Source organism: Chinchilla lanigera, unplaced genomic scaffold (assembly GCF_000276665.1).
Source record: "Chinchilla lanigera isolate Chin_1 unplaced genomic scaffold, ChiLan1.0 scaffold00007, whole genome shotgun sequence".
In the NCBI taxonomy this organism is placed as follows: domain Eukaryota; kingdom Metazoa; phylum Chordata; class Mammalia; order Rodentia; family Chinchillidae; genus Chinchilla; species Chinchilla lanigera.
The window spans coordinates 4,450,933-4,469,236 of NW_004955408.1; the positions used below are offsets into that span (position 1 = coordinate 4,450,933).

At 47.6% G+C, this 18,304-nt stretch overlaps 1 long non-coding RNA gene across 2 annotated transcripts in view; it reads left to right on the forward strand.

The window, feature by feature from the left end:
- The window catches only part of LOC106147357, a 27,042-nt gene extending 16,935 nt beyond the window's left edge, over positions 1 to 10,107 (forward strand). The window contains exons 2-3 of one of the 2 annotated variants that reach the window (XR_001232214.1): positions 7,137 to 7,339; positions 9,692 to 10,107. This is a non-coding gene — a long non-coding RNA (uncharacterized LOC106147357). Of the gene's footprint in view, positions 1 to 7,136; positions 7,340 to 9,199; positions 9,293 to 9,691 lie in introns of those variants that run through there. The other variant, XR_001232212.1, reaches the window with a different exon arrangement.
- The last annotated feature ends 8,197 nt before the right edge of the window (positions 10,108 to 18,304 follow it).

The window sequence follows — 18,304 nt, forward strand, 5'->3', positions numbered from 1 at the left end:
TGGGGATTTAGCTCAGTGGCAAAGCGCCTGCCTGGCAAGCGCAAGGTCGTGAGTTCAGTTCCTGGTACCGGAGAAAAGCCAAAAAAAAAAAAAACAACAAAAAAACAACAACAACAACAACAAAAACTTCAGTTGTTGAACACCCAGAAGAGAAGATGTTATTTTGGTCTTAGCGTACCTAAAGCACAAGTGTAAATTGCTTTTTGATAGCTGTTTTCCCCTGTTAAAGGCAAACACTTGTTATAAGCTTTGTTAACTTAACCTCCTGGAGGGCAGGGTGGTCTCCAATCAAGTGGTTTAAAGGTAATTTTTGGTGAGTTGGAGAAAAACTGGGGTGTTAAGAGTCTGAAGAGAAAGGGCTCAGAGCTGGCTGAGCTGGAGAGGTCTGACAGAGAGAGAACTACCTCATTTGTTCCTGCCACTTTGTGGAGTGGGTATAGAAGGGCAGAGGGCAAGGTGAGTCAGTAGTCCAGACCGGTGTGTGGCAGAGTGGCAGGGTGGGAGGGTGGAGGTTGGGAGCATAGGTAGAGGGTAGAGGAGCAGTGGGCAGCCTGGGCAGCTTGAGCCCTGAGGTGTGGGCCTGTGATGGTGTGAGCAGCCACGGGATTTCAGAGAGTGGTCCAGGATGGGCTCTGGCTAGGTTCCAACCAGCTTGCTTGTGGAGCCAGGCAGCTGCAGTGTGGCAGCAGCAGCGAGGGCAGGGTGGTATGGCATGGGCTGGGGCTCAGTGGCTCATGGCTGTGTCTCAAGGCAAAGGGTGGTGGTGGGGAGGAGGGAGTCGGGTGAGGAGGAAGTCATGTGGCAGTGGCTCCCAACCTGGGCTCACGCTGGGCTCTGTGTGCCCCATGAGGCAGAGGCCACAGTGGGAGGGGAGGAGGGAGACAGAGGCAGAGGGAGAAGTCTTAAAGGCACAAAGTCTTACCCAACCTGAAGCTGATTGGGAGAGTCTGGGTTGTGGTTTGGGAAGCCAGAGTCACAGGGTGGCCTCTTTAAGACACCAGGGGCTTGAGGTAGGGCTTAAAGTCCCTCTAAAGAGGGGTGCCCTACCCCGGGTTTTGGCACCTTACCTGTTCTCCATGTGGAGGGGAGAGAACCCACCTGAGAAAGCTCTGTAGAAGTCACCTGGCTCTTTATACCCTCCCGTGGGAGTGGGCTGAATTAGGAGAGCAGCCTCAGCAGGAAGTGAGGGTAGAACAAAGGATCTAAAGGGGAAGGGAGGAGTTTGCTGCCTTGAGGCATTTGGGGGCAGAGTTAGGTGGTCATCATTCTCTGAATGGGTGGGGCAGGTGGGAGTTTGGCCACACTTCTCGGGATGGGCCGTGGAGGTGATGGCCTCACCCATTGGGTATGACACTAAATTTAAACCTGGAAAATCATTTGGTTGGTGTCTGGTTTATGGTGGAAAAGAATGGAGAGAAGGGAGTGGCTTACGCGGCTTCCCTGGAAGCCTGGAGAATCACTAGGGTCCTGTGGCTTTCACAGTTAAAGGAGGTGACTCAGCTCCTTTGCTTCTGGTGGTACAAGAAGTAAATTGCTAGAGGTGGGATATAGGTTAGGGTTTCTTTGTTCGTTTTTGTTTTGTTACTGGGGATTGAACCCAGGGCTTTTTCACTGTCTAACATTTCCAGCCTTTTTTATTTTTTGAGACAGGGTCTTGCTAAGTGGCTAACCTGTGTGCTGACCTGTGCCATGATACCCATTGTTGTTTAGTAGAAAGGATTCTTTTAACAACATATCCAGTAGCTATGGGGCTTGGTGGCTCATGCCTTTATCCCAGCACTTGGGAGGCTGAGGCAGGAGGACTGCTGTGAGTCTGAGGCCAGCCTGGGCTATATAGTCGGTTTAAGGCCAGCCTGAACTGCATAGTGAGACCCTGTCTCAAAAAAAAAAAAAAAAAAAAAAAAAGGATAGCCAGGAACAACGTGGCTATGATAAGTGCTCCACCCGACTGTGGAACTTGCTGGGGAAGTATTACTGCTGCTCTGCCTGAGGTTTGCTGCTAACACCCCATGGACCAGGCTGCCAAAGCTCTGCCACAGGCGGTCACAGTTAGAAGACTGAGCTCCTTGCACAGAGCTGTCACTTCCTGTCTCCTTTCCTTTAACTGCCCCCATTCCTCCCCCTTTCTTTTCCTTCTCCTCCTCCTTCTCCTTTTTTTGGTACAGGGGATTGAACCTTGGGCTTTGCACTGAGCTACATCCCCAACCTTTTAAAGTTTTTATTTTGAGACAGGGTCTTGCTAAGTGTTACATTGCCTGGGCTGGGCTTAGACTTGTAGTCCTCCTGCCTCAGCCCCCCAGTGTACAGGGATTACAGGTGTGTGCACCTCCATGTCTAGCTTTCATGGCTTTTTTCTGAGTCCATGACCATGTGGCTGGGTGTGACTGGCAGAACTTGGGACACATGCCTTTAGTCTATCAATATAGCTGTCTGAGAGATGGACGTTTAGATTTATGGTACAGGAGGACAGGTCTCATGGCCTATCAATCAAAGACTTGTTAAAATGATGCCAGACTCCATGGCATCCATGGTGGTGATGCCTGCTATGGACTTTTGTACCTGCACAGAACACATTTTGATCACATCCATCCTCACTGTTACAGTTGGATGGGCCAATAATAATCCAGGTTCTTGGGTAGAACAAGGTAAGAGTGGCTAAGTGCACACCCAGTAGGAATAGCAGCTGCATCTACTGAGGAGCCCAGGAAGATGTGCTCAGGCCAGTCTATGTCAAGAAAGGTACAACATAGACCAAGAAAGTTTCTGGGCAACAGAAAAGCAACAGTAACAAAAAACAAAGTACAAATGGCCAATAATTGTGTGAAAATATGTTCAACATCACCGGCCATTCAAGAAATGCAAATTAAAACAATGCTGAGATTTCATTTTACTCCAGAAAGAATTGCAATCATTAAGGAGTCAAGTAACAGATGCTGGCGAAGCTGTGAAAAAGGAGCTCTCCTACATTGTTGGTGGGGATACAAAGTAGTACAACCACCCTGGAAATCAGTATGGAGATTTCTCAAAAAGCTAAAAATAGAAATTCCATTTGACCCAGCCATTCCCCTACTAGATACTGTCCCCCAAAAGTTAAAGACATCACCCCACAGGGATGCATACATGCATATCCATGTTTCCAGCAGCACAACTCACAATAATTAACTTTTGCGAGCAACCTGTATGTCCATTCACAGACAAATGAAGAACGTGTGGTATTTATACACAGCGGAGCACACCTGGCTAGAGAGGAGAACAGATTTGAGTCATTGTAGGAAAATGGGTGCACCTTGAGACCGTAACGTTAAGTGACATAAATCAGACACACAAGCTTAAATACAATGTGGTTTCTCTCATAGTAGAAATCCAAAGTATAAATAAAGCAAAAGAAAGCATAGATAAAAGGAAACAGCTAGATCTCCTGCAAATGGGAAGAAGACCAAGGGACGGAGGGAGGGGCAAGGGCAGCAGGGGAAGGGGACATAAGGAAAAATTAAGCTATGTCTCCTAGGGTGTGGTGGCGCACACCTATAATCCAGCACTCAGGAGCCCGAGGCAGGAGGATGGCCATGAGTTCAAGGCCAGACTGGGCTACATAGTGAGTTCAAGTCCCCCTGGAGACTCTGTCTCAAAAAACCAAAAAATGAAAGAAAAAAAGTTATGTCCTGTACAAGTAGCAGATGCCCGTGATGAAAGCACTCATTATCCACTGGAAACACATACTAATACATAACATTTTAAGAGGCTTTCTTCCAAAGAATCTTTTAGCATGTGGCTCTTTGAATTCAAGATACAAACTAGAGCAACATTTGATTATGTTCAGCAGGTGTCAGTCTACTGCCAATCTTTTGAATTTTTATGAGAAATAGATGTTGAATTTAACAAGAGTTAAAAATTGATGCCTTGACATAAGAGATTATATGAAAAATTCCTAATGCTAAACCACTTTTGCAGTCCTGGAATACACTATTTTTATGGTTATGGGTTATTCTTTTAATAACAAGTTGTATTTCTGGTATTTTATTTAGGATTATTGTACCTATTTTCATATAGGGGAGGAGTCATAGTTTTTGTCTTCCTACTATTTGTCAGAGTTTGGTGTCCTAGTTGTGATAGTTTCATAACAAATCAGATCGATTTTCATCTTTATTCATGTAGAAGGACAGCTCACGTGACAAAAAAATAAGCAATTTCTCAAAAGTTAAATTCAGTATCTGAACCTGGAGTCTTTTGTGGGGGCTAACTTTTGGTAACTTTTTTAACCTTTAACTTTTGGCTTGATTATTGGTCTTAAAAATTCTTTTTTTGTTGTTTTTGAGACAGGGTTTTACTGTACAGATCAGGCCTTAAACCCTCTTTGTAGCCCAAGCTGGCCTCAAACTTAACCACGATTCTCCTGCCTCAGCTTCCCAAGTACTGGGATTACAGGGATGTGCCACCATGGCTGGCATTAAAATTCTTGTAAAATAAAATTTGATAATTTATATTTTCTCACAGAAAAGAATCCATGTCATTGAGATTTTCAAATTCATTGGTCTCTGTTTCATTTTTGTCATTTAAAATTTTATCTTTTTTTTATATACTTACCGGAGATTTGTTTGTTTGTTTGTTTTTCTGGTACCAGGAATTGAACTCAGGAACTCACGACCTTGCTCTTGCCAGGCAGGTGCTGTGTCGGTGAACTAAATCCCCAGCCCCCTCTTACTGGAGATTTGACTGTCTCAAGTCTGGTTTTTCCTAAATGACAACCCCAAATGTATTTATTATTGTTCTTGTTTTATTATTTTTAAATTTATTTTGCCCATTTTTCTTGGAATAACCTCAAGGTTCCAGTCTGAGTTAGAGCTGCCTCTTCACGTTTGGCTTGCGGTGTGACCTGCCGTGTTTCTGCGGAATTTTGACCTTCCTGGTCACTGTGTGCGGGAACACTCCCGGGTAGAGTGTTCTTTTTCTCCATGATGTTTCCTGGGCTCTAGAACAGCTCCTGCAGATAGCAGGGGTGCAGTGAAAGAATGAGTCTGAGGAGTGGGCGAGAAGCTGCCGGAGGTCTCCTCTCCCGGGAAGAACTCGTGGGGAGCCAGAGGTGAAGGAGCCGGTCACAAGCCTCTCTGTAACAAGGAACAGCATTTGCTACGGCCCTGCCCGCCTCATTGGCCTACGGCCGGCTACCCACAGGGCGCGATCGCTTCTTGGGGTGTGTGGTAACTAGGAAAGGGCCCCCCTCCTGAGCGCCCTTCGCTCACGCCTGTCCAGGGGCCGGGTGTCTTCTGATCGCAGAGAACGCGAAGACAGCCGCGTGAGGGTGTGGCGGAAGGTGACCTTGGGGCTGGTGATAGTTGCAGTCAGGCGGTGACGGAGAAGGGGTCTTGGAGTAAGGGCTGAGGCAAAAAGGTGGTTATTGTGATGCAAAGGACCTTCGGGGAAGGTTGAAGTTCTAATCTTGGAGAATTCTGAGCTCCAGTCTTGAATATCTGATCCATGGTTGCTGAGAATGGGGGTGTGTATGCCTCAGATTGTGCCTTAGAAATGGGGGAGGCCCCCGGACCGGAGGGAGAGGTGCCCCAAAGCAGTGCCTCTCTCCGTCTCCTCTCCACCCAGGGCTGTCGGATGAAATGCAGGGTGCCCAGCTAAATCAGAGTTTCACCCAAACACCAAATACTTGTTTTAATGTGAGTGGATTTGGGACCAGTTGGTTTAGGCCGCTCTGACACAGGACCCTCGGCCGACCTGGGAGCACTTCCGGTGGGGAGGCAGAAAAGCATCTCCCCCAGCCTGTACCGGTCCTAAGATGTTCCCAGCAAATGCAAAGTCCTCAGGTCCCCAAAAGCAAGATCCTTTGTCCCTGTTGCATCTTGCTCCTTAGTGGAACTGTGAGCTAAGCGAGCTCGCTGATCTCCATTGCTAAGGGAAAGTGGCCCACGCTCTGAGGCACACAGATGAGTGAGAGGCTGCTTGCCTGGACTGCTCCGGGCTGCCTAAAGGAAGTGACTTAAAGCAGGCTTCCAGCAGGCCGGTGTGCTTATACATGGAGAGCAAGGGGCTCAGCCAGGAAGACGGGTGGGGGTCACGCAGGAGATGACCAGAAGCCAAGGGCACCAGGCCGATGTCACAGAGTGGGACGCGTGAGGCAGGAGCAGGCGTGAGAACCCCCCTCCTCAGACCTTCCTGGGCGCCCTCGGCTTCCAGGGCCTCTGGAAAAACAGAAGGAGAAACTCTCAAGTTTCTGGGCTAGAAAAGAAGTTTTGGGAAGCAAGTGTGAAGGAGATATAACCTCCAGGTATTGTCATGAAGTTTGTGTTACCCTCAGACTGGCCTCATTTATTTCTGACGGAAGGTTAAAAACTATACAAATAATTTTAATGGGCATGATTATGTTCTCATCACAAAATAATGCAGCACAGGTCCATAATTACTCATAAATGATCACGGTGTGAACCGCTATTAATTAGTGAATAGCTTTGGAAAAAAAATCTCAATAGATTTGGGAAGCACTGTTAATAACCCATTACGATATGTCTAGGGGTCAAATCACCATGTCATGTCAAAGCATAGATTTATGATTCCATTTTTAATCATTTCAAAATAATTAAGAATGTGCAGTGCATCTGACTGGGCAGATTTGAGGTACAAAAACCATATATCTGCATTAGGAGGGAACGGATCATTTCTGGCTAAAATGGAGATCAAAGCTCTTCCGACATCCATTTGGCAAGAGCATGCACATTTTATAGCGTCTCCAAAGTACAAATGATTTTAGATAAATAGCATTCAGCTTTTCTTTCCCTTTCCTCAGGGCTGCCTTCTCACAAGCCTAGAGAGAAAAATCACAAGTTGTCAGGAACTTCTGACCTTGACTTGGACTGTGGGGCAGTCCCACCATGTCCGTTTTCCCTGCCAGGATGGGAATGTTTCCACCTTCTTCTTTGCCTTTCCCCAGAAGGGGTCTGGGGGAAGTGACTCTGCTCTTTCCTCTGAGGGATCCTCTCATCACCTTTTTTTCTTTTTGGGGGAGTGTTGTGCTGGAGTCCCTTGTAGCCCAGCAACCTTTGGCCTGCCTGGACAGCACCTCTCGGGTGTCCTTGGAAACCTTGTTGGGGGAAGGAGGGAGCTGATGGTGACCGAGGGTCTCTGTGTTCCAGGTTCTGCCGGACACTTCACACACATGGTCACAGCCCTCCTGGGGAGCAGGTGTTGTCATCTTTGTTGCCCAGAGAAGTGACGGATTCCTCCAAGCTTGGGAAGGAAGCCTGAGGTTGGAGAGCACCATGAGGTCCCATGTGTCATCTGATGGCTGACCCTTTGGAGGTCATCCAGACAAGCTTGATGTGACCTGCCATGTTCAGTATGTGCTTTCTTTTTTCTTTTTCTTTTTCTTTTTTTTTTTGAGACAGGGTCGCACTGTACAGTTCAGGTTGGCCTTGAACTCACTCTGTAACCTAGGCTGGCCTTGAACTCACAGCAATCCTCCTGCCTCAGCCACCTGAGTGCTGGGATTACAGGTATGTGCCACCATGCCCAGCTATATATGCTTGTTTTTAAAATGCAAAATGCATATAAAGGAGAAGATGATCATCCTTCCTATGCCCCTGCTAATCCTGCTTCTCAGAAGAAATCACCTTCAGCAGATGAACGCATATTGTTCTGAATATCCTCCTGTGCCTATACGAACGTAATTTTCTTTAGTGTAGGTAGGGTCGTAATACTGTTCTGTGATGAGCTTCTCACTCAGCAATCAGTTATGGAGATCCCCTCAGATGTGTGCATGCACCTACTTTAGTCAGCCCATCCTTTATCTATTGATACATCTATCATTTGTCTACGGGATTTCTGTTTCTTTGCCCAGTTGGTTCTAGCTTCAAAATCTTCACCACAGCTCTTCCCGCTCTCCTCTCCTCCCGTCTCGTGTTTGGGTTCTGTCACAGCCTCCTCGGTGGGATCCCCACCCTGCCCCGGGCCTGTCCTCTGCCTTATTTGAGCTCAGCAGAGGTAGTGGGCCTTTGAAGGCGCAAGCTGGGTCATGTGACTTTGTCTCCCCTCAGAGCAAAGGCCGCACAGGCCCTCCGAGTCCACCCCCTCTGGCCATCCGCTCCTTTCCTCCTTGCTCCCCTGTTTGCTGTGCTGCAGCCAAGCTGGCCTCCTTGCTGTTCTGTGCGCTGCCGGGCCTGCTGCTGCTTCCTGCACTTCTGCAAAGCAGCGGCTCCCTCTCTTTCTACAACTCGCAGTTTTGCTCATCTGTCAGTGTAAGCCCTCACCACCGCTCTGTAGATGGGCGCGATTTCCTAGGATGAGGTCTGAAAATCAAGTACTCATGCATACCAAGTCAAAGCCGGGACTATATTTACTGAGCAACCAATCAGAGCATTCAAATTAAATGAGGAAAAAGACAGACACACTTCATCAATCCGTGTCTCCGTGTGCCTGCACTGTGGCTGCGGACCGAGACCTGGTGGGTCCCTGACTGTCCGGAGAGCGGGTCTTCTGATAGGTCGGGAGGGGTGGGTGTGGCAGCGAGTGAGGTGTGGATGAACCACGTGGGCAGCGGAGAACTCTGGAAAGATGACGAGGTCCAGGAGGTGGCTCTATGTGGCCTGGATGGAGTGAAGGAGGATGCAAAGACGGCAGTGAAAGAGGAGCAGGTCGGGGTGCAGATAGTCACCCAGGAGGCTGCTGTCAGTGGAGGGGAAGGAGGATGGGGTCCGGGTACGCAGGTCTTAGTTGAAAAGGCACAATGGCGGAAAGGGACTCCGCTTGCCTCCTGAAGGCCCTGGGGAAGTGGTCTCCATGGGAAACCAGGTTTTATTCTAGGGAGAAGCTGGTGATGTGGGGGGTGCTTCTCAACTATGGACAGAAAGCTAAGGACCTTTGTCCTGTGAAGCTAGAAATATTAAAATTCCAGCTGGCATGGTAGCGTATACCTATAATCACAAGCTTTGGGAGACTGAGGCAGGAAGATTGCTGTGAGTTTGAGGCCAACCTGGGCTGCATAGTGAGTTTAGGACCAGTCTAAACTATAGAGGGAAATCCTATCTCAAAAAAAAATTAAAATTCCTAATTGAAAATCGCAAATATCCTTAATAACATTTCTAGCATTTTGTGATGGAGACCACTACAAAGTAGCCCCGAGAAGGATTTAAATGAACTAATTGGCTTTCTTTTTCTTGTTTTTCCGACTGGCTTTTCATGTGTACTTGTCTACCCAAAGCCTAGGCTGCTTGTCTGGAGACGGGCGGCGGACTTATAGTGAACCTCTGTGACTCACTGATCCCTACTGAGGCCTGTAATGGTGGATGAAGCCAGAAAGCCTTGAAGGCAAGACAAGATCACAGCCAATAACACCTGGATCCAATCTCAACTAGATAAAGATTTTAGCCTCCGGCAACTCACTCCTGGGTGGATTAGTTTAATACCTTACTTGGAGAAGTCCTTGAGTGGTTCACCCTTCTTGAGTACACCCCTTCCTTTTTTGACAGCTAAATAAATATGAGCCGTCCAGAGAAGGTCTTGGTCTTAGCCCTGAGAGAATCTCAAATTCTGTGAGAGGGCTTTGATCCTCTTGGAGCCCTGAAATCATTCCATGTGCCTCTTTTATTGAGCCTTTGCCATACACTCATTCGGGAGATTGCAGACCTGATCTGCCTGCAATTAGTAAGGGATATTATTAACCCGATAATTTTGTACTTGTTTTTCTTCACAGTTTACCTATTTGTGTTTAATCAGCATCTGATTGAAGTCAAACAAGTCACGGCTTTCCTCTTGTATGGTTAATCATGCCACGGGTGTCTCGGTTGGTGTGCCACCTCCAAGCTCTGAGTGAAAACACCTTTGGCTTTCGTTCCATCCCTCTTTCCATGAACCAGTGGGGGACTTGGATCCAGGATGCTTTCTGGCGGGATTCCCTCACCCTGCCTTCCTTCTGGACAGCAGACCCTTGGCATGGGTGTTGACAGCACTGCCCAGGGCACTGGTGGCTGTTACCAGGCTGAGGATCCACCTTTTGATGTTTTTTTACCTGTGGACATCGACAAGACTTCCAGAGAGGGCTGCTGGGCCTCTCCAAAGATTTCTCCAGAGGTTCTGTTCTTACTCCTGTCCCTGGGGTGGCCCAGTTTACCTGAGGATTTTTTTTTTCTTCCTGTACCAGGAATCAAGCTCATGACCTTGTGCTTGCCAGGCAGGTGCTGTGCTGCTGAGCTAAATCCCCAGCCCCCTTACCTGAGGATTAAAGGGAGCGCCTATGACAGTGTTTACCAGGTTGCCTGGTTGCAGGAGATGGTTTTTATGTTTGTCAAAGGCTTTTCTCAGCAGTGGAGGGGCCAGGCTTTGCACTCACCTTCTTGTTGCACAAGCGTTGCTGACCGCGGGCCCATCTATCAGAGCCATTGCTGTCACCCAAGAAGTTGCCAAGGCAAGGCCACGAATCACAGCGCCAGAGCTGCTCATAATTGCCTCATATGTGTTTCCAGTTCTCGAATTTCAAACTGTTTACTGCTGGGAACAGATGTTAAATTCAGGACGCTTGTCAATTGTTGGCGCTATACACAAAAAAGATGCTTAAAATTAGAAGCCTGATTGAATTTTAAGTACGGTGATCACAATCGTCGGAAGGGAAATAATTGAAATGGTAAACAGTTTATTGTGGGAGATGAGAATAAGGAATGGGAGAAAAACTGAACTTGAATTTGAAGGCTTATGATCTGGAGGTATAATAGGTATTCTATGATGATGATTAGGTTAATTAATATTTAATTGTAGTGGGGAAACTCTTTGGCCATACTTAAGGGCCACTAATGCCAAATACATCCATTTATAACTTAGATAACTATAAGAACAGTATTGTATTGGACACTATTATGCACCAGGTATTGGACTTGAACCTTTATATATCTGACTGATGTTTAGCTATTTGGTTATTCTCCAAGGCCAGGAAGAAATGTTAGCTTTGGCCAATTAAAAAAAATTTGATAAAATTATATAACATATAATTTGCCACTTTAGACATTTTTTTGAGGGGGCTGGTCTCACTGTGTTGCCAGGCTGACCTTAATCTTGGGAGCTCAGGGGATTGTCCCACCTCAGCCTCCCGAATAGCTGGGACTACAGGTGTGTACCACCATGCCCTGCTGAAACAGAGTTTAGTTTTGTTTTGGTTGAGACAGGGTCTTGTTATGTAGTCCAGCCCAGGCTGGCCTTGAATTTATGATCCTCCTGCCTCAATTTGCTGAGTGCTGGGATAGGCACCACCACACCTGGCTTGAGACAGATATTTTAAGCATAGAATTCAGTGGCATTAAGTTCTTTCCTAATGTGCAATTATTCCCACTACCCATCTCCAAATGTTTTCATCACTGTCTTTGTTACTTTTCTCTTGTTGCTGAGACAAAATACCTGACACCCAGAATTAAGGAAGGAAAAGTTTATTTAGCTCACAGACTGTAGAGGTTTCAGTCCATGCTTGGCTGGCTCCAAGGCAGGGTGGCACATGGCAGAGGGCAACAGTTCATGGCGGCAGAACACAGCAAAAGCAGCAACAGCAAAATACAGGAGTGGCAGAGAGCAAGGCTCTTTCCCTCCCTTACATTGTATGTAAGACTACCTGCCCCAGGGGCAGGTGTAGCACTCACACCCATCATCCCAGCATTGGGCCAAGAATCAGTCAAAAATCTAGAAGCCTGCCCCATGACTGCATGAGGCTTTGGGGGGACATGCAGACACAAGCCATAACAATCACCCTGAACCGAACTGCTGCATCCATTAAACGTTTCTGTGTTCCTCTTTCTGCTCCCCTGAAGCCTCTATTATCTTTTCTGTTTCTATAAATTTGCCTTGTTTGAATTTTCTAGGGCTAGTGTCAGACTCTGCCTCTCTCCTGGCTCTAAAAGCTCTTGTCTTGACCAGCTCAGTTGTCCACATTGTGACCCCTTGTGGAATGCAGCACCAGGCAGGGGGCCTGAAACACCTCTGGGCCTGCTGAGGGCAGAGAAAGACAGCTGAAAATCAGAAAATCAGAAAAACCTGGACCTCAGCCCCAAAGTTGTGGTTGACCTGTCTCCCCCTGCAGAGCTGTGTGCAGGCTCCATGCCCTGCTCCCTGTCCTGTCAGGGCTTGGAGGGAGCCATCCTTCGGAGGTCATGCCCCTCACATAGTGCAGGCTAGCTGCAGGGGCTGCCTTTCATTCTTTGAATGAGCCCAGCTAATTCCTGGGGCTTCCTGCCTCCCAGGCCTTCTGATATATTGGTCCCTTTTCCAGGAACATGGTTCCCCCATTGTCTCTTCCGCTTTGAAGAACCAACTGTCAGTGCTTCAAATCTTAGCTTAGAAGTTCCTCCAGAAGCTTTCCCTGATTTCACCAGGTTACCTGTCCTCTGCCGGATCTGGCACCCACTGTCCTCCTAGTGTGTCCCCTGGCTCTGATCACATGGAACTGTCTTTCTGTCCACTTGTCACTCACTGCAGGAACCCCAACACCTTTGCCTGTGCCTGGCACAGAGTTGATATTTGATATAAGTGTGGGTTGAACCCCCTCCACAGCCTCACTGCTCTGGACAGAATCACAGTGTGCTACTCCTTTTCTACCTACTTTGACTACCTACCCAAGGTACCTTGGGTTTGCCCTGGTACGTGTGCTCAAAGGGTCATTAAACACAGGTACTATGCAGGGTGGGCACATATGGAAGGTGGTTGTGCCAGTCAGCTTTCTGTTGCTGTTACAAAATACCTGAGAAAAACAACTTTAAGGAGGAAAGGTATATTTTGACTCATGGTTTCAGAGTGTTCAGTCCATGGTCAGGCAGTTCTATTGCTTTTAGGCCCTTGATGAGGTAGAAACATGGTGGAAGGACATGGTGGAGGAAAGCTGCTCACTTCAGGGCATCCAAGAAGGGGGGAAGCTAGGGAGGAGAGGGGAGAATGAATATGCTATTGGGCTTCTTCTGCTTTTATTCTATCCAGCCTCCCACCCTACTGGATGGTGCCACTCACATTCAGGGCGTGTTTCCCCAATAACCTGCTATCCCACATGCTAGTCATCTCTGGAAACGCACTCACAGACACACGTCACTGTTCTGCCCAGGAGTTTCTCAGTCTAATCAAGGTGACAAGCAAGATTAACCATCGCCGTGCTAGAGAATGGACAGATGGGATGCTGCAGCTGTGCGGGACTCCACCTCCAGCCTCAGCTGCTGACGGTCCAGCTCAGGGACTGTGCCTTCATCCTAAGAGGGAGAGATGTGTGGTGTCAAAATGGGTGTGTGTTGAAATTCTGGTGAGATCAGGTCAAGACTCAGTTTTCCTATTTGCTGCTGAGACTTGCTTCCCAAACAGGAATTCCTAGCTACACATGGGGACTTGCTTCCTGTTGCTATCGCTGGTGGACTGTGAGCAATGTAAATTTTAATTTTCCTAGACCTGAAAGTGTTATTTCAGTTGGAAATGGACCAGAGATATCCTATTTCTGCCTTGTTCCCTGCTTTGTGTGGTGGGTGAGATAATGATTATGTAAATATTGTCAGGCCTGGATCTTGCAGAAGGAAGTTCAGGAGAACCAAGGAGTGCTGCTCGCCTGGAAAATCTTTGGCAGTGTTGCGAGGTCAGAGTTCAAGTCTTTGGGTTCAGCAAGGAAGAAGTGTGGCCAGTAGAGTCTGCCATGTTAAAGAGGAGTGACGTCTGACTTAGGAAAGTTCTTACCTTCACGTCTATTTTCATTTAATGAGTCCCTTACATGAGTGCATCCTAGAGGTGTCTGTGTGTAACAGTTAGTGAATAGGACAGAGCTAGATTTGAGACCAGGTTCTGTCACTTCCTAGCTCTATGACATTGGACATGCAACTTAACCTTTTTGGGCTACAGCTTTCACTGCTGCAAATCAAGGATAAAACCACAGCTTCCTGGGTTGTGAAAATACAATGAGGTGAAGCAAGTGCTGATCATGAGACCTGGCACGACACAAATGCTAAATATAAGGCGGGAATAGTGTTAGTTCCATTATTATTTAGAATTGCTGACACACATTGAATTAGGATTGTGGTCTCCCATGTCATACTAGACAGATTTTGATCCCTGTATTTTACCTTCTTTCCAGAGTAGAATCATCAGTGATTCTGATTCTGGGGCCAGGTATATTGGTATATGCCTGTAATCCCTGTAATCCCTCCCTTACGGGAGGCTGAGGCAGGAGGATCATTGTGTGTTTGTGAGTTTGAGGCCAACCTGGGCTACAAAGTGAGCCTAGACTGCATAGAGAGACCCTGTCACAAACAAACAAACAAAAAGATTCTGAGACTAATTTATTCTGGGACCCAACAGAAAGACTAGGAGGATGTTGCAGCCAGCTGTATGTCTCCTTGCTTGAGGAAGGCTTTCTTCTGTCCAGGTTATGCTCATAATCTGACCACGAAAAAAGATAAATGTTTGATGGAGTTCAGGATCCTCTAGGTGGCTGGGGCAGGTAAAAGGGCCTACTTATGGACCTTCTATGTCTGGGTGGTCCTGTGTTATCATCTGTGTGCTCCTTAGCTGGAGAAGCCTGCTTGCGCTGTGCACCCACCGTGTGTGTGTGTGTGTGTGTGTGTGTGTGTGTGTGTGTGTGTGTGTGTTCGTGCGTGCGCGCGCGCGCGCACACACACGTCCTTGTGCTTACGGTATTCAGCCGAGGAGGCCTTGCTGTGCCTGGTAGGGACCTGGGATTGGCCCAGCTGTGTAATGTTAGCTAAAGCTGCTGCTGTGACAGATGTTCTTTTGCTTGGAGATTCATTTTGGGGTATTTATTGCGAAAAACTTGAGGTAAGCAGAAAGTGCTCAAAGATTCATACTCTACATTAAAACCTCTTTATTAGCAATCTAGTTTAATGGGCAGATAATCCAGAGTCCTGGAGATAATCATCTGCTACCAACTGAACACATTTTATCAGATAACGGTGTGAGAAATGGTGGGGGCTCAGCCCCGGAAGAGCCAAAGTTGCTCTTGGAGCTCCAAGAATCTAGCAAACGCTGTTTTTTAGTGTCTAAAATTCCCCTCTGCTTTCCACTCTATTTCAGGACTGTTGGTTTTTATGGTACACAAACAAGATCATGGGGGAAGGGATGGTGGGGGGAAAAACACTCTCAGAAGTTAGGCTGTGCTGCTTGTGTGCTGTGTGACCTTGTTAACTTTTTGGCCAGCCTCATCACCATGCTAGTACCTTTTATGGTACTCGGTACCCAAAGTTCCCTCCCAGGCCTGGGGTACAAAGAAGACCTCATTTCAGATGGGAGAATGGGAGATCAGCTGGGCACTGGCCTACCCTTTATGGACGTGCTTTGAGAGCTTAAATCTTTTCATTCATCTGTGGGGACCCCTAGGGTTATAAATCATCCTGGGGAGAGGCTGGCCCCTGTGTGGCTAGGAAGTTGTCAGTGCATCGGTGTGGTGTTGGTCAGACTCTTCTCCTGTTCTGGGTCTCGCTGTCTCGCACAGGAATTTTGTTCTTAGGAAGTTCTGGAGAAGTCGGGAGATGTCTGGTAAGTGTGGCTGGAATGTCCATCATTCTCATAAGTATATTCCCTCCTCAGGTCACCAGAACCTGGTTTGCTGGTCTACCCCAAAATTCTTGTTTGTTTGCTTTTTTTTTGGTATTTTTTTGGTTTTTCTCCGGTACCGGGAACCGAACTCACGACCTTGTGCTTGCCAGGCAGGCACTTTGCCGCTGAGCTAAATCCCCAGCCCCTACCCCAAAATTCTTATCTTCTGTCTTTTCCATTGTGCACCTGGAATATTGTTTCTCCTCCAAAGCTTCAGGTAGCTGGTTTTCTTAAAATAAATGGAAAAAAACAAAACTAATTAGAATGAGCCAAAGTAGAAAAGATATTGAATGGGAAGATCCTACCTAGTTTATCCAGCTTTACAAAATCTTATTTATAACATTTCCATGTTTCTTCTCCTTCTTCCTGTGTATTCATACGTCAAATCAACATGCTATGACTTGCTCTAGTAAAGTGGAACTGAAGGTCAAGAATCCAATCACCTGGTAGCCACAGGGATACTTTTTTGTGTAACACTTGACTGGTTAACAGATGAAATTTGGGTTATAGAATCTATCAGAGCCCACAGTGGTCTTCACCATAATTCCCTCAATAGAAGGATGGCTGCTCATCTGTAAAGCCCTTGTCTACCTTCACCGATTCCTTCAGGCATATTCCAGGACTTGAGAAGCTGGTAGGACCTGTGTGCATCTGGCTTTCCATTCCCCTGTGTCAGAACTTCCTTCCTGGTATCAAGAGTCTATTCTAGTCTTTAGTGTGAGGTGTGAGCTTAGCAAGGCTAAGGTAGTGCAGGCTCATTGCAGGTCACCTTTGCCTGGACTGGAAAGAAATTTTACCCAGTCGCTGGGCTTCCCCCTTCCCCTGGGCCCAAACCTATAGATGTACACAGTTCCTTGTGTAGGATTTGCAAGGGCACCAGAAAAATCCCCTGTTGTTCAGAAACTGCCCCTACCAACTTGCAGTTGTGTTCAGCATCTTGGAGCTCTGCCCTTTATGTGCTGAGGCAGCCCTCCCTCCCTAGCCTGACCATAGAACTGGTGGGCACTGTTGACCTTCCTCTAAGGTCAGGGCTGGGCCCTGGGGCCAGAGAGACAGAGGCCCCAAAGCCATCCAGGCCTGGGAGTTTGGTTCAGCGTGTCACTGTCCCTTCGCCTCAGAATGATGCAGCCCTTGGCAGGCTTGTGCCGAAGGACTTGGTCACTAAGGTGAAGAGGCTTCCTAAGGCCCCGTGGTGTGAACCGTTCCACTTGGGCCCCGTGATTCAGTAAATCTTAGGAGTGTGAGGCTGAAAAGAACAGTTACAGGTTTGTGTCTGTCAAAGAAGTGGGTGTGGGGGCATCTGTTGGGTTTCTGGGTTCTCCATGGAGTGAGTCTGTGTTTTTTCACCACTTAGCTGACCTATGTTTCTGCTGGACCCTAATCCCAGAGAAGGGAGGGTGGTGGCTGGGCCGGAGGCAGGGTAGAGGCCAAGCTGCTGCTCACATCCGCTTCCTGCATTTCCTGTGCCTGCACCATCCGTTCTCCCCGCCCTGAGGATGGCCAGATGGGTCTGGCTCTTTCCTCCCTGCTATCCTGGCTTCCTGTCAGCCTGTATTGCTCTCTCTGTGAGTCCTTCTTGAACTGCCATGGCTAAAAAGAGGTCTCAAGCCCACCTGTCCTCCTGCTGTAGGCCCCACTCTGTTCTCTTGGGGTTACCTGTGGCTGACTGGGTAGGCTTGAGGACTGTGTGCAGAGGTAGCGCACTGGCTCAGGTCAAAAGGCCCAGTTTTCTTCAGCGTCCTTGTCTTGCCTCAGTGACTCACGGGGGCCAATGAATCCCAGGCGGCCAGAGCTTCCGGAGCCAGGGCTTTGTGGAACCCAGAGCTCCTGTGTGCGGCCCCTTTCCTGGGGTGGTTGGGTGGTGTGCTCTGAGTTGAGGTCTCTCCAGCTGGTAACTTTTCCAGACTGTGAACTCCTCATGCCTGCTCTGCCTCACCCACAAAACTCAGGCCTGTGTACCGATACCTGAGCACTTCTGGGAATTAGTGAAGATACCCGGATGAGGCTGTCTGAGGAAGCAGGGAGGGATCCCAGCATCTTTCTCTTAAAGATCAGTAAAACTATTCCAGGTAACAAATGTTCCCACAGTCTAGAAACTGAAAACCAGGGGGGCATAGACAGCTAAGTCAGAAACTCCTTTGGGGCTCATGCGGGACGTGGGTTGATCAGATTTTGCCCTAGTGCCGCATATACTACAGGTTGGCAGGCCTGCAAGCAGACGTGCCGGGCCGTCTGGGTCCCTCCAGCTGGGAGCCTGGTGCTGTGTGATGAGAGAGGAGAGGACAGAGGTTCAGCTACTACTACACTGTAATAGGATGTCTTTAGCTTTTTCAGGGCGATGCCTAAAAGGGGAATGATTGGGTCAAATGGAATTTTTATTTTCAGTTTTCTCAGATATCTCTGAACTGATTTCCATAGTGGTTGTACTAGCACACATTCCCACCAGAGCTGGAGAAGGATCCCTTTCTCACCACAACCTCACCGGGACTTGTTATTATTTGATTTCTTGATGATTGCTTCTTTCTGGAATCAAACGAAATATCAGTGCTTTAATTTGCGTTTCTCTAATGGCCAGTGATGCTGAAAGTTTTTTCATGTGTTTATTGGCCATTTGTACTTTTGAGAAGTGTCTCTTCATTTCAGATGGTCATTTGTGATTGAGCCTTTCATTTACAGGGGTCTAATTATTTTTGGTTCTTTGTATATTCTAGATATTAGTGTGAGGAGTAACTGGCGGAACCCTTCCCCATTC